Genomic DNA, 17,177 nt, shown 5'->3' on the forward strand with positions numbered 1-17,177 from the left:
TTGGTACTGTTCTTTATAATTGTTTTCCTTTTTGTCTCCCTGTGTTCTCTCATTGGGCTGACTTGAAATTCAGACTCTCAGCTATCACTGCCTCCATTTATAAAAACGACACCACCACCCCGCAATCCTTTGATTCCTCAACTCTGCACTAGAAACAATATAGCCCAGAAAAAAGTGAATCTAACTTTGTGTAATTCAATCTTCTGCTTCCTCTGATCCTTGGCTCCTAAGTGTGCTTTTGTGGTTTGTGATGTCAACAGGACCCTTTAAACTTAGATAAAAACTTGCATAGAATTTCACTAGCTGGCTTTGTTACGCCATTGAAAAGTGTTGCATATACTTTCCCCTTTGCCAGATAAAATCTTAATTGTTGTTTTTGTTTTTTTTTTCCAAATCACTGGAGAAAGCCACAGCTTCATTCTGGATTAAGTGTTTCATTATATCTGTTACTAGAGCTTCAGATTTTAATTCCTACTTGTCAGAGTGAAACAGTGGAGGAATTTATGGACAGTCTTCAAGAGTTTCCTCTCTCTTTTTGTCTCTTTTCCCTGGACCATTAACAATAAATTTCACATTACTACTGATGTGCTTTTTAGGTGCAGAAATGCATGAGCTCTCTGTCTTTGAATCATTGAAAAAATTTTATCTGTGTGCTAAAGGGAACCCACAAGTTTCAGACATGGATATAATGGAAACTAAATTGCATCCATGTTTGGGCGGACTATTGCTTTGGCTGTGGGAAAGTTTAACATACAGGGAAAGCAGCACATTTTCCTCTGTTAGTTATTTATCTATACACACCCAAGATGACAAGGACTCCAACCTTTTCACAGAAACTGTTTTTATTTTTGTCTAAAGAGAAACTTTCTCCCTAGTTCCTATAATGTGGTGAAGACTGATCCAGCCCTTTGTCTTGTATGTAAATAACCACTACATGGTTCCAACACAAGAAACTCAATTATGCGTGCACATGGTCTTATACATCAGTGCAGTTACCAGTAAATATCACTAGGGATTTCTTCTCCATTTGCTCCCACATATATTCCCATAAAGGAAGAAAAACTTTCTAATGTAAAAAACTTTTTTATTTAAAACACGCCAAGTTTCCCAGGGAAACTACATTCCCCTCACAACCTTAATACTGACACCATTTGAGTGACAGAGTAGATCAGTGTCCGACCACATTCAGTTTTTAATCTATAGTAAGCTATCCAACAAGAGTGCCAATTAGTGCCTATTGTGATATGGACACTTGTCTTCTGTGGTCTGAGCTGAGACCCACTAACTCATTTTACCTGAGCCATTAGACAATCATTACCTGGTAACAAAGTTTGGTCTCTTAATGACTAGGGTGAGATTTGAAACAGTGATATAGTAGAGGATAAATGACACCTGATTTTATCTTTCCTCTGGCCAGCCACCAAAGCTCCAGGGCAATGTTGGTTTAACCTTGCATCCAAAGGTTAGCACTGCTGACACTGCAGCATCTCTGGTTGCTGTAGGCCAAGTGATGTGCACAGCCCTGCCCTTCCTCTTGTTGCATGCATCCCAAAACAGATGGATAGGTCCAGGGAATGGGGGGAAATCCACTGCCAGGTTAATGGAGATAAATGACAGTACTACTTATTCTGAATAAGATGGAAAAATACGTGCTAGAGATAGGCAGTCCTGATTATTCACTTTTCATGCATCCTTGGAGTTTCAGGTTTAGTGTCTCATCTCGGGGTTCTTTTGGTGAATGGCATTTTACTAACCATTTTGTTGTTGCCTAATGCACCAGGTATTTGAGACAACCTCTAGTGTTACCTCAAGAACGTGAACCACCTGGTTTATTAAGTTCTAGTGGTGTTCCATATACCCAGTATGTCCCTCTGGAATGCTTCAGTTCCAATGAAACGTGCGGCCTTATTGAGCTATACTTGGTCCTGTCAACAAAAGCTTAACTCAGCTAATAAGGAAACAAGCATTCCTTTCTCTCAAATATCAAAATTCCTTGAGGAACATCAGGAAGAATAACAAAAAGAGGGTTTATTTCTTACATAAATAAAGTTTTGTTCCTGCACTTGTGAAAAGATTCTGATCCATCTCTTTGATTATTGAATATCATTGTGATAACTAGTGATCCAAGTAATGAAGCAATGAAATGGATCAGAGTGTCTGCCACTGTAATTCCATGTTGAGGTTATCCATTATTTTTTCAGCAGCGTAGCACACATTTCTGCATTAGGAATAAACTTTTTTTGTGAAGAGGATCTTCAGAATTACTTTGTTCATAATTGCAGCTAAAGGTTTATACAATCAAAGAAGGAAAATTAAGCAATTTACAAATGAAGCTTAATATCTTTAACCTGCAATTTTTTTGCCATGTACTTAATAACAAGACATTGATTTTAAGGCCAGATTCTTAGCATTCAACCTGCCAGTTTCCAATTGGCCATTATTATCCTGAGGAACAGAGAAGAATCAGCAATTTGGTAGAATAAGATTTAATAATAGTCTCTCATTTTAAATGTAAAAGCATAGTCATGACCATTTGTGGTCATTTAATGTCACATGGCACTTTTCATAAAAATAAAAGTGTTGGTCCTAGGGTCCTGGACAAGTTAGAATTTGTCCATCTGCATTTGGCCTGCCTAAAATCTTGCTTTTAGTGTCAATTGATAAGGTTCTCTTTAGCTTCTGCACTTCACTAAAGTAACACTCTTCACTTTGCTTTGTGTAATATTGCTGTGAGTCATAAAACAAATAACATGTGTAACTCAGAGTTGGCTATATTTAAGTGGAGGATGAAGCAGGGTCTCCTGGGAGGGGCAAGTGGGGCAATTTGCCCTGGGCCCCACAAGGGCCCCTGGAGAGTTTTTTGGGGCCCCTGGAGCAGGGTCCTCCACTTGCTCCGGGGACCCCGGAAAACTCTCATGGGGCCCGGGCCCCTGGAGCATCTTCCACAGCAATTCGGTGGCGGGGGATCCTTCCGCTCCGGGACCTGCCCCCGAAGTGCTTGGTCTTTGGTGGCAATTCCGAGACGGGGCCCTCCGCCACTGAAGACCCCCACCCCCCTGAATCCTCTGGGCGGCCCTGGGATGAAGCAATTCCTGTAAGATATTACAATCATTTATTATACATGAAATTTTTTATAAATAAAAAATTATAAGCAATGCAATGTAATTAACTTACAGCTAAAATAAAGGGATAATAGATTTGGGTCATTTGGGTTTAAGTTAACTACATTTGACAGGTGAGGCTAGAGCTGAGACTGACTATAGGTATGGATCTATGAACATAAAAATGTAGAGAGTTCCTAGGCTGGAACTGGAAAGTGTAGTATGAAACAACTTTCCTTCTAGATGTGCCATCAAAAGTGACCTGCAAAACTAATACAAAACTTAAGACCAGAAATATATACTATATTTTGCTTCTAACTAGATGTATTCAGCAGAGAAAATCAGTTTAAATTCCCTTTTTAAACGTTCCTTTTCAATGTCTATGAAGTCCACCTCTGGCATATTCTGGTTTGTGAAATCCTCCCAGAATGTATCTTCGTGACAGCAATTATGCCAAAAATGCCATACAATCTATGGTAGCCTTGATGTCCCAGAATGATAAATTTCGGGATGTCTAGCTATGTAGGACATGCCAGAGGATTTCACAAGTGAGGATAAACAACTTTGTACAATGTAGCTCTGCTGAATATCCTTGACATTTTGGATTGAGGTAGCATTTAGCACACATTTTTGAGTTAATTCCATTTTTTATTCCAGCTTTGTAGTCCTCGTGTAATATAGACATCCTAAGTGTGAACCAGCTAGAACCTGGTAATCTTATCCAGCAGCCTCAAGAAGGCAGACTGAGGAGGAAAACTGGCTTGCATCTCCTTGAAACAGCATTGTGAGCTGAAAAGAAGGAAGAAAGATGCTCTATCTGGCTTCAGGCATAACTGGGATAAAAGGCAAAAAATTGTGCCGCATGATGTCTTGTATTTTCTGAGATCTTCATGAAATTCCCCTCACCCTGATCCCACCTGTTACCTATTGTGTGTGAAATGCTTATGGTTTTCATTATAAGGGGCAGTGGAAAATCTGTCGACATTTTTGGATAAAAACCCAAACAGATGAAGTCAGTGGGTGGTCTGTGTTCATTGTGACATCTCACCCAATGACTGAATGCTGAATTTTTTGAAATCGCTCACTTTTTAATATAGAAACTGGGACAAGGGGAGAAGAGGAAAGAAACTAATGTTATGTACCAAGACAATATGTTCTTACTTACCCTGATAAAATAGAAGAATGAAAAAAGGCCTTTTGGGAAGGGAAACACATAGCTGCATATTGTTAAGAGTCAGACAGTTTATCTTTTTGTGTCACAGCCCACTCGCAATGCTGTAGTGTCAGATCTCTTCATATTGTTGCTAATGCCCTCTTGCCTTGTTTTATTAAATGATGCTTTAAATCAAATGCTTGTTGTCCATTAAAGAAAAGCTGGTCTGTCATAGGTCTTATCCCAATGGAAATTTCATCTCTGTTTCCTACATTCAGCGGACTTCCCTTGGCTTTCATTAAGGAAATGTCTTGATTACTGTACTCTTGCCAAACCTGAGGCACAGTAAGCCTTTTCAAGGGAGGGGGTCAATATGTGTGTGACTACTATGCTGTTGGACAAACGTGTTAATGTTGCTTTTCAGATGTGTGGCAATCTCTACATCAATCAGTTTCCTTCTCTTTAAAAAGAAACCCCAAACCAGCAAAAGCAGCCATTCACAGTTCTATTAATGTCTTCATTCAGGGCTGCCTTGGCTTCAGTAGTCAGTAAATAAAGTACTTGGGCCAAATGCAGGCCCTCTGCTTCAGTGGAACTCCCTTGTACAGTAACCGAACGCTAGTTGAGAAGGCTTTTAGGAATTCTCTCCATTCTTTTGTGTGGAAACAATGCCCCTGAAATTTTCTCGACTGAGATTTTAAGAAATGTCCAAATCCCCAATTTTATTTGATTTTTCAGCACCTGGAACAGGTAGGGCATCAGGGCCAGTTCTGTTATGCAAACTCACCAGTGTATATGTATAACTGTGGTGCACGCACAACACAACAAAGCCCCAGTTCTTGATTAGGGCATCTAGGTGCTATTATAATATGGATAGTTTGCATTTTCTTTCCAAAATCAATGTTTAGTGTTACTATGTACTGCTAATCTATCCATCTACACATTGATGTTACTCTCTCTCTTCGTTGTTAAATCTGCGAGCTATGCACAAATCATACATAGTGTAGAATTCTTCATATACCGTAATCTAGGTTCCTATTTCCTTCACAGTGGCAGACAGAAATCTTTGTGTGTTTGTCCTCTTTCCTCTGTGTTGTATTTCTTTTGTTTCATTGAAGGAAAGCTGAAGGAAAGTAGTCAGTTTTACCCTCCATTCCAAAGAAAGTAAGGTTTGTGGCAACTCTAGCCTACTGCAGAAATGAATTTCCACTGTTGGGCTGGCTGTCAAGAACGCTCTGTTTCCAGCTGCTAAACAGCTGTTGCATTCCACCCCAGAGCGGGATGTGTTTTAGGTGAAATAATTCATCTTCCTGTCACACATGTGCACACATATATGTGTGTAAAATGCTTTGGGATCCATCTAGATGAAAGGTAACAACTAATAGGAAAGGCATGTTTATTATTAACATTACAACTGTAATCCTTCCCATGTTTAAATAAAATAGCTGAATAAAAAGTACCACCTACTTAATCTAAAAAGGAAAAAAAAAACCTACTTTTACTAAGCAGCCACATCTACCTCTTACAAAGTTTTCAAGGCTCAGATGCTTTTATAGTTATTGTATGTTCCCTATAGTGCATGCTATATGACAGTGAGGTGATTTAATACAATTGTCTTATTCAATATGTATATCACACTTTCTTAGAACTATGATAAATTAAGGTAGACAAACCTTGTTTGTATATATAGAGAGGAAAAAATTCAGCATCTGACCTCTAATATTTTGGAGTAGATTCTCAGCTGGTGCAAACTGGTGATTCATACTGACTGGGATCTGACCCTTGGTATTTATATTATTGAGTACAACTTTCTTTTTTAAATATTTTGGGCCTGATGCTCATTTACACTAAGGTTCTCTTTACGTTGCTCTGGCAGCATAAATTAAATTTAACTCACTTTAAGACTCTGCCAGAGTGGTGTAAAGGGGCCTTAGTATCAACGAGGTTCAGGCTCATTATTCTGATAGGCAGGTACACCTGTATAAAGCAGATGTCAAATAGGACACAGAGACTTTTTTTTGCAACACTGTACAGATTTCTTGTCATCTGTAGTTTATATTAAACACAAGCAGAGCTCAAATGCCAATTACATATTAACTCCAGAGGTGAAATCCAGGCCTCATGGAAGTCAATGGCAAAACTCTGATTAGCAGTGGAGCCAGGATTTCAGCCCAGGGTTTTTTTCCAGTAGTTTATGTAATAAAACATACGTAATTTTAAGAGGGAAGGACTTTCCCTTCCATTGTTTCAGGCCCCTTTATTGCATTTGGCAGCAGCTCAAACAGCTTTGTGACATCCATCCTATTCAGAATTTTGAATCCTTCAGCAAGGATACAGCTGGAAGTTGTTTCTGCTGTTACAGTGAATTAATAATGACACAGCAACTTTTTTGGAGGTGGGGACTGATTTATTTATTTACATATTGCTTTACCCTTTGTCCAGTGAACCAGAGCTCTCTTTGACTCAACTAGCCCTAACAAGCAGCAATATTACTGAAGCTGGCTAAGTTTCACTGAGACAAGATAACCTCCAGCATGCACATCTCCCATTGACTTCAGTGGGAATTTTGCATACCAGACCTCTACAGGATCAGGGCCCAAGTCAGCAGAGACTATTGGTGTTAATGCTTCTAGTAATGAAGCTGCATACACTGCAGAATAGCAGGAGAGAGTGGCTGTGCATCAGCTGATGCTGCTAATGGGGTGATGGATTAGTGGAATGAGAAGAATTTGATTTGCTCTGAAAACTAGAGGATTAACTGCTGCCCCTGTTAACTCTGGTAGTGGGAGGAGAAGGAGATGATACCTTAGTCCCAGATTTGGACCTTAGCGTCCAAAATATGGGGGTTAGCATGAAAACCTCCAAGCTTAGTTACCAGCTTGGACCTGGTACTTGCTGCCACCACCCAAAAAATTAGAGTGTTTTGGGGCACTCTGGTCCCCCTGAAAAACCTTCCCTGGGGACCCCAAGACCCAAATCCCTTGAGTCTCACAACAAAGGGAAATAATCCTTTTTCCCTTCCCCCCTCCAGGTGCTCCTGGAGAGATACACAGACACAAGCTCTGTGAAACTACACAGAGTGACTCCCCCTTTCTGTTTCCAGTCCTGGAAACAAAAAGTACTTTCCTATTCCCCCAGAGGGAATGCAAAATCAGGCTAACAATCCAACACACAGATTTCCCCTTGATTTCTTCCTCCCACCAATTCCCTGGTGAGTACAGACTCAATTTCCCTGAAGTAAAGAAAAACTCCAACAGGTCTTAAAAGAAAGCTTTATATAAAAAAAGAAAGAAAAATACATACCAATGGTCTCTTTGTATTAAGATGATACAATACAGGGTTAATTGCTTAAAAGAATATTGAATAAACAGCCTTATTCAAAAAGAATACAAATTAAAGCACTCCAGCACTTATATTTATGCAAATACCAAAGAAAAGAAACCATATAACTTACTATCTGATCTCTTTGTCCTTACACTTAGAAACAGAAGACTAGAAAGTAGAAACTGCTTCTTCAAAGCTCAGAGAAAGCAGGCAGACAGACAAAAAACTCAGACACTAAATTCCCTCCACCCAAAGTTGAAAAAATCCGGTTTCCTGATTGGTCCTCTGGTCAGGTGCTTCAGGTGAAAGAGACATTAACCCTTAGCTATCTGTTTATGACATAAGGCATTTACCACAATACCCCTCACTGCACTGGTCTTTTGCTTCGCCTACATCTATCCCTGCTGTCGGCATCTTTCTCTGCCAGTTGCTGTGATTTTTACCCTTCTTTTTGCAATGAAAGGAATATTTTTGTGGGGCTTTGCTGGTAGCAGAAAAGGAGCACTTGTATTTCCATGTTTGTCCCACTCTGTCCTTGGTTGCTTTTGCTTTTTAACTCTCTTTGGTGGTGGTTTTTGTTAGACACATTCACAGACCCTCAATTTTTTACACCCTGTTGCTCTGAACTTCCTTCCAAACCAAAAAAGAATTAAAGATGGGTCTGAACTGAAAAGCTGGGTTCCAGCCTGAACTTCCCTTATGCCAGGGTGTATTTGGATTTGAAGTTTTGGTTCAGGCCTGTCTCTTAGGAAAAAAATAATAATTAAGCAAACCATGTGTTAATTTAATTTCCTTCCAAGGAAGCAAAAGCAGGCTGCTCAGTGAAGGTGAAGCTTTTGGATGCAATGTAGCAAATATTAATTGCAGTACTTTGCATCTCAAAGGCTCTGTTTTCCTATGTCTGACACAGTTCAGCAAGGTACCTGTGCAGGAGCCTATCATTGAGCATATGCATAGTTCCATTGTAGTTAATAGGGCTGCACACTTGGTTATAAAATAAGGAGAGTACTTGAGTACCTTGCTGAACTAGAGCCTTTGCCTCACCAACTTCCAGTGCCAGTTAATCGAATACATATTACTTGAGAAAACAAATGTATAATATCCAGACAGCTGAATCCCAACACAGACCCAAATCCAGCAATTGGATCTGCACAAGCAGAGCCCCACTGATTGATCCCTGTGCCATATAAGGCACGAGGATCAATCAGTTTGTATGTGAGTGCAGGGCTGGGGCCTTTACTTATAGTTGACAACAGGGATATACATTATATAAATCATAAAGCACTATAGAATCTGAGCAAATGGTGGGCAGAGGCATGATAGAGTACCCTGAGCCCATGCAGGACTGGGAATAAGGTGAGCAGATGTCCTGATTTTATAGGGATAGTCCTGATTTTTGGGTCTTTTTTCTTATATAGGCTCCTATTACCACCCCCTCCCCTGTCCCGATTTTTCACATTTTCTGTCTGGTCACCCTAACTGGGAACCACTAACTCATTGGGTCTGATCATCCAATCAGTTGCATATGCAACTCCCACTGAAGTCAAGAATTCTCTGTGATCTAGAACAGGTCCCTGAACCTCTCTTCCCCCAGTTTCTGGACTGCAAAATGGGGTTATGTACTATCACACAGGAATCTGGTAAAGCATTGTTAATGTCTGTGAAGTGCTTTCACAACTAAGAGTGTTATACAAAGGCTAATCATAGTTATTCTAACAAGCAATAATAGAATGGTAGAATAGGGTATAATGCTGTAAGAAGTATCCTTTTGTACCAATTTCTGCTGTTCATCCCGCAGTATCTGTTTTCCTTACAATAGAATAAACCTGAACTGTAAAACACAAGGGCAAGAGTTTTAAACATGGGTGCCTGAAATTAGGCACTTGAATCCCTATTTAAATACCCAAATAAGTGGCTGGGTTTTCAAAGATGCTGGTGCTACAAGAGTTCAATGCCTCTGAAAAAATTGGGCCACTTATTTATTGCAGGCACTCCAGACTTGAACTTTTTTTTTACCCTCAAATTATGGGATACTCATGTAAGATCATTACTTTTGTTTAAAGCTGTAATCAAAGAAACCAAAAGAAAAGCTGTTTTACATGTAAGTATTTTGTTTTAAAAAGTAAGTGTAAAGATTGACAAACGGGGGCCATTGTTTAGATGAAGTAGATCATTCTCCCTGCCCTATGGCAGGCCAGCTCATTAGTAAGGTGAGTTCAGCCAGTGAGTGAGAAACAGTTGAAGATGAAATATTCCCTTTCACCTGTGGCACTCATGATATGCTGCCTTGCTTCTTCTCACATAATAATCTAAAGTGCTGTGTCACAACAGGGAGTGGAAGCAACCAGGAGCAAAACTTGTGAGAAACGCTGAGAAGAATTTGCTGAGTGAGACCTTTTTTATTATTCTGTTTTGAAAAATGTATTTAAAGTTACTTGGTTTTGCTGGGTGAGGGAGAGGCTGGGGAGGACTTGGCCGGGCCAGCTTTTAGATTTTCTTCTTTTGAAGTGAGAGAAATCCTTTTAACAACAAAAGTCAGAGAAATGGAAAGGGGACGGGGGGGGGCACGATCCATTTGAGAAAACCACCAAACTAATCAGTTTTATCCTTCTATTGGATCTTTCACATTGTTCTAAGACTATAGGAAATCATTTCTCCTCCTCCCCATCCTGAAGAATTCTAGTTACATGAGTTCATTACAGTGGCACCTGGTTGCAACTGTAATAGTTAACGCTGCATCAGTGAATTGCTGCTGCCAATAGTTTGAAGAGGGGCTCCTGCAAAAATTTCTCCTCATAGCATGAGATAAATCCTGTGAACTGGGCATGGTTAAACATGCTCAGACCTGCAAAGAGGAAAAAAGACATTGGGAATCCATTTGTCTTCTCATTTTCAGCAAAAATGTTTTCTCACAACCACAGCCAAGGAAGGAGACAAGACCACTTGGCAAACAAATTTTATGAAGCTGCATCTGTTGAAATGTTTATATTGTCTTCCTGAAAACTACACTCACTAGACTGAAGGTAGTGTGTGTTGTTCAGCTTGAACAGTTAGAAGTGGGTGTGGGCATAAAGACCATGTAGGGAGTCTGGGGTTTCTTTCCCTGTGAAATTTTAGAAAAAATACCTTGCATTTGGTTCAACAGCTGTGTTCATGAGGCAAGGTATTTGTCCTTCAGAAGTATTTTTATGAGCCCCAAGGATAAACTATCCCTGGCAGGGACAACTACACTGTATTCAGAAAGGAGTGAGCCCCATCAGAGGCAGGGAAAACACCCAAACTTCCCTTCTACTAGGTGGCAGCATTTAACAAGGTGACTCAATAAGCTGCCATAAACCTCTGCAGCACATCACTGGGTTGTAATTGTTTCCATTTTAATCCCTAGTTTGATAATCTGCATCTTCTTTAATCCAACTACAAAGGAAGTACAAATGGATTTTGATTAACCTGACTGTACTGTAGTAAATTCCTGTGATAACGGGACTCTACTGTTCTCCTGCTTACTCTGTCCAAGACAAGATTTATAATTCTGGGGAAGAACACCCTCTTTATAGTGCCCAACTCATATACAGAAGGACTTGGATATGTGTGGCTCATTGAGATACTTCTATGATGCACATGGAGTTCAGGCTATGCGCCTTGTTAAGATGTTTTATCTTTCTGTTCACCAATATGACGAAAATAATCCATTTAAAAAAGAACAAGTGATCCAGCTCCCTCCAGGGAGAATGGCTGTGTCTGATGTACTAAGACCCTGGAGTTGCATCTAGAATCTTTAGTAAATCCTGATGTATGTATTTTTCTGAGTTAAGCTTAGCTCTCATTGGAGAAGAGAAATGACGAAAGGTTTTCTGGCTTTTGATCAGTAATTTGAGTTGTTTGGAAGATAAAAGCTATCCAACAGAAGTCTTTCCAAGGATTTGCTGTGGGATCTCAGATTCCTTGCTCTATCTCAGTTCAAGCTGTTCTATAAAGTATCACTGTAAAAAATGATGGTTTAAATGAGTTCAGAGTGAAACAGAAGGTTGATTTAACCCTTTTGTGGGTCTCTTCCAACATCAGACGTTTGTTTCCTTCTCCTCACAATGATAAAAGAACAAATAAAAAAGATCTTTTAAAAACATAGACTGCCTCTTACTATGCATGCGTACAGTGCCTAGCATAATGGGGTCCTGAATTTGGAGGGGTCCCAAGGGGCTACTCTAATACAAATTATTATTAAGAAATAAATGAGTGTTACTTACCAAAACCAAAATCACATTTCCCTTCCTGGATGACAGCTGTTGGAGCTGGCAGTGTACCCACTGTGCCAATGTACTGTGTCCACCTTGGCACACACAACTGAGCCTGCATTAGTTCAGGCTACCCTAGTTCTTACCCATATAAAATTTTGAGGTAAGTTACAAAGAATGTTGCTTCCCCGGCAATCAATGGAAATGCTCTTGTGCATGAGCCAAAGATGCTTTTCAATTGATTGCTGTAACTTCTGTAGTGTATGAGCCCTTACTGTGCTTTACATACCTGATCATTTTGCTCCTGTTCCAGGAACCAGTCCATACCCCAGCTAGCTATCATGCCCCAGCTGTGCTGGTGGATGTACCAGTTATGCCTTAAGTTTCTATTGATCTCAGTGGAAAGTGGAGAACATAGGAGGTGCTGCCCTGGACTAGCAAGGGTTAACTTACTTTTAAAAGATCTGCCTTCCTGTCAGTTTGAGGGCTTTGAGATTTTTTTGGCATAGCTATGAAATATCTGCTGCATGAACTCCAAAAACTTGCCTGAGGCTTATTTTAAGGCCGTGATATGGACACTTTAAAAGGCATGTTTAACACTTTTGCTTCCCAGCAGGGCCATATCCAACACTGATATCCTTTTGAAGAATTCGAACAGTGTACAATCAGCGCTGCTAGTATTCTGTGTTGCTCCCTTTCATTTCTTTCCCTCTCTGACAGTTCTGCACATGCTTCATCACAAATAATAATAATAATACAGTTGGGGGCGGGGGGGCAGAAATTCAAAAGTCCTTTGCTCCAAGTCATTGAAGAACTTTTGAAAACCCCACCCTAAATGTAACAAGGGCCAAACAGATTTGTACAAAGAGCACTCTATTTAAAGAAATCTAAAGCTTTGAGGGTTCTATCAACTACCACATCATATTGGCCTTAATATTTTTGGAGATCGATTGTGATTTTCTTTTTTAGCAAGGATTTGGAATATGTGGAAATGTAAGACCCTGGGCCTCTGATGATAATGCATTGCGTCCGTCTATTTTAGTTGCTGTTGATAGCAGCTTCACTGGAACAAGAAGCCCCCAAATCTGAATGGGGTATGTCTTGAAACAAAAAAACAAACTGGATTGTGCTCCCCTGCCAATGCGAACCCCTTCTAAGGAACTACTGCCAATGTAATTGGTGCGCTTGGCTATTGGTTTTGTATATGAACCCTTCCAGGTAGCTGTGATCTATGTGGATCCTGACCACACACACAGTTTTCTGATCCCCATATTTGCCAGCATGAGTTCTTGTGCTCTGTTCAGTTTGTGCACATTGCCCTTGTGTTACAGCGTTCAGAGTGAGGGTTTTGTGCATGGGGAAGATTCTTTATACTGATAACTTGAAAAGAAAGTTGGCTCTAGAAAATTTGTCATACTGATGCCAAAGGCATTGTGCACATGCTCTAAGTTAAGCAAGTGCTCTCAGGGGCTTTGCTACACTGGGGCCATAGAGGGCATGCAAATAGATTTCCCTCCTCCACACCACCGCACCATTTTTAGGTGTGCGTTAAACCCTCTTTAAATGGAGGCCTTGTTTTGAAAAAAAAAAATACAAAGAAATGCAATGTCCTGATGTACCATGTCCTTCACTGGAACTCGTGTTCTTCTGCTCTAAGAGTAAGGAAAATAATCCACCTTGGGTTTTGTTGTTGTTAGAAGAACAGGGATCTCTGATACAGCTGAACTGACAGAAGCTAAAGTGAAACAACACCACAAAGTAGAACACCCAGATACTACAGGGAAAAGGGCTAAAATAATACACTTATCAGACTGGTAGCCATGTTAGTCTGGATCTGTAAAAGCAGCAAAGAGTCCTGTGGCACCTTATAGACTAACAGACGTATTGGAGCATGAGCTTTTGTGGGTGAATACCCACTTCATCAGATGCATCTGACAAAGTAGGTATTCACCCACCAAAGCTGTCATGAAACTTAAAATTTGTTACTGCTTGTCCCTGTTTTTTGGCATGACCCTGGTAATGACTGTGTACAATACATCTTGGTTATAGACAGCCATCTTTCTGCTAATGAACCACAGGACTCTTTGCTGGTAATACACTTAATTTATCAAAATATGTACAGTCATTGTTTTTGGGTTGGCAAAAGAATATTAAACATAATAGTTGTCTGTACCCAAAACATTATAATGAACTTTAAAAAACGAAACCAAATCCTGTGCAGCTGAGTTATCTTTTGCCATCACTAGTATTATTTAAGACTACTGGCCTTAGGTTGTTCTCTACCTTTTGAACCAACAACATGTTTAAATATTGACCTTCTTTAAAGAAACTCTTGTTCAAACTCTGTTCTGAAGCTAAGGATGGTGGCTAGCTCTAGTCAGCAATGCTACTGCAAGCATCTGGCTCAAATTCAGGTATGCAGGAACTTAAGGCTTCATTTATCCAAAAGCTTGAATTGTCTTCCCATATATCTAAGTAGTCTTAGCTGGCAATCAGTCAGAAAAACAGAATTCTTTACCAGCAGAATGCAAGAGGTGAAGATATGGGTTACAGGCATGGAGGATGTAAGATGTCATGGAAGGTCAAGGAGGAGCGGAAATTATGCTTTTGCCAAGATAAAGGAATACGAACAGCTGCATCAGTTCAACAGCCCTGAAAATAATGGCATAGCTTTGAACCTCTGCAGTCCCTGAAAATTCTGAAGTCCCACACCTGGAAGTTTTCCTTGTTTCACTGGTAGCCTGAACTTTTGGGGAGTCATTTGTTCTACTAAGTCTTTTGTATGCCAGCAGCACTATCAACCAACACCCAGATCCTCAAAGGTATTTAGCTGCCTAGCTCTCATTTATTTCAGAAGGAGCTAGGCACCTAAATACCATTCATGGACCTGGGCTCAATTCCATATCAAACTCTTATTGACTTTGTTGGGCTAATGTCTGGGAAACAGTTCAGTAAAAACCTCAGGATGTAGACTTAGATATTGATTCTTAAGATCTGTCAGAAGCAAAGCTACTCTGTTGTATAAAGATTCTGGAATTGAAAGGCAGTATGCTCTAATATGTGGTTCTTAACCTGTGGATTGTGATCCACAAAGGTGTTATAAACATGCGTTAAGAGGCATAGGCGTGGAAACTATAGGTGTGGGGGGTACTGCAGCTCTGGGGGATACGGTAAGGGGGTTAACTTTCAGCACCCCCACTACTGAAAATGTTCCAGTGCCACTGTCAAGAGGTTGCTACCACCCTGCTCCTCTTATATTGCTAAATGGGAGATGGCAGTAGTCATGGTGTGGAGGAAGGTTGCGGTATGAAAAAAGCTGAAAACTACTGGTCTAATGGATTTATGGGACTGAGAGACTGGCATTAGACTTCTAATCCTGGCTCAGCCACTGCCTTGCTGTGTGGCCTTGGACAAAACAATTTACAGATTTGGGAAGGGAGAAGGGGGAACTGACACAGAAGTGTTTTAAGGATTAACTGATGTTTATACAGTGCTTTGAAGAGGCTTTGAAAATGTTTTGTGCTTTGAAAATGATGCAAGTATTATTAATGCCAATCCAGTCTCTCTGCTCCAGCATAAAATGTTCCTCGGCTGAATCTGTTGCTTTACAAAACAATTTACATATGCATAAAGGAGACACTATACCCAATACAAGTTCTAACCAGTTACAGAAGTCTTGTTATCAACATCTCTGCACCTTGGGAATGCAATGGTCAGAAAAGGAATGGAATCTTAACTTTATAAAAGAGAAAGTAGGAGATATCTGGTCTGACCAGATCTTTGTCAATATGACACTTATTAACAGCCCAGTTAAGATTATATTTATTTCGTTGGTGACTTCATTTTTGTATGTGACAGAAGACACTTTATCTATTTCAATATATACCTTTTTCTGGCACTAATTTGTATCTCCCAGACTATCTTCTGTAGATGTCCCTGACCTCCCTGGAACTGGTGCTTCAATACCACACGAAGCAGTATTGGAGGAGCTGCTGAAAGGCACTGCTAATAGATTGTGGCAGAGGGAGATTATTGGGGGTTGAGAGCAGGTTCATTTTACACTAACATATAGCAGCTAACTGTTTAATAATGTCATGAAACTTAAAATTTGTTACTGCTTGTCCCTGTTTTTTGGCATGACCCTGGTAATGACTGTGTACAATACATCTTGGTTATAGACAGCCATCTTTCTGCTAATGAACATGTTCATAAATTTCCAATGATCTGGCCATCTTAGGGTAATAGCCTGTAAAGAGCAGCATTTGGCCGATGAAGGACAAGAGAGGACCGTGCGAGAGTGAGTGAAGTACTGTCAGTCATTTATATTATACAAAATTGGTACAAAAGAAGGAAGGCGGGAAAGATACAGAAATAGGAATGCACAATTACAGACTCTGTACCCGCACAGAAAAATCAGTCTATAATAAAGAATAACCTTTAAGAACACTTAAAGAATCACGCAAGGTGTTTGTGACCAGTTGTGTATCCTGGAGATTATTACTACAGGGTTGATCCACTGCAGGTCTAGAAGTGGTCCATGTACAAAAGCTGTTAAATGGTTCTGTGCTTACCCCATTTTCCTTATTGGCACATAGACACAGGTACATCGGGGGCTCGGAATCACTAATAGCTATCGTGGGCCAACCCTCTCCAACTTTGTGAGTGGGGCTTACAGCTAAATGATGTTTGACATTTTGGATTACTTTGTGTGGCTGTCTTCCCTCTGTTAAGCTGTCTAGAGTGGCTAACCACTGTGATTGCTATAGTTGCAGCGCTGTATGTGTAGACAAGCCCTAGCAACTATAGCTGTTACCGAAGACGCTACCTGTTCTGACAGGAGAGCTTCTCCCATCACTGTAGGTACTCCACCTTCCCGAGAGGAAGTAGCTATGTTAACAGAGAAGCCCTCCCATCAACACAGTGCGGTCTCCACCAGCAGTTTTGTTGGTATAATTGCATCACGCAGGGATAGGGATTTTCCACATCCCTGAGCAACGTAGTTATACTGACACAAGTTTGTAATGTAGACCAAGGTCCAGCCTCAGGGCAAACTGTCAAAAAGCAGGGCACAAACCCCAAACTGGTTGTATGTTCTATACTTAGATTTTACCAACCAAGTAATAAGTGAACTCCTCAAGCGCTATAACTGCCTTAAAGTGGAGTCACAGACAGTCCCCTTGGGTATCCCAGTCTATTTTGCCACCCAGGCAAGCTTGCCTTTGTGATCAATGGTCCCTTACACCATAAATCACAGAAATATTTGGGTTACTCCCAGTCCCACAGGACTAGTCACTTACCTTGGTCAAGAGCATCCTCAGTTCTCTCACCAAGACAACGCTTGTAGCCAATCCTATAATAAACTAACTA

General features: G+C 40.4%; 1 protein-coding gene across 2 annotated transcripts in view; it reads left to right on the forward strand.

The window, feature by feature from the left end:
* LOC127049292 (uncharacterized) overlaps positions 1–17,177 on the forward strand; it is a 105,820-nt gene that overhangs the window by 15,279 nt on the left and 73,364 nt on the right. Inside the window, exon 3 of one of the 2 annotated variants that reach the window (XR_007773907.1) lies at positions 3,759–4,407. The exons of the other annotated variant lie outside the window; for it this stretch is intronic. The gene's annotated coding sequence lies outside the window, so the exon portion shown is untranslated. Of the gene's footprint in view, positions 1–3,758; positions 4,408–17,177 lie in introns of those variants that run through there. 2 annotated transcript variants of the gene reach the window in all.

Source organism: Gopherus flavomarginatus, chromosome 4 (genome assembly GCF_025201925.1).
Source record: "Gopherus flavomarginatus isolate rGopFla2 chromosome 4, rGopFla2.mat.asm, whole genome shotgun sequence".
Lineage (NCBI taxonomy): Eukaryota > Metazoa > Chordata > Testudines > Testudinidae > Gopherus > Gopherus flavomarginatus.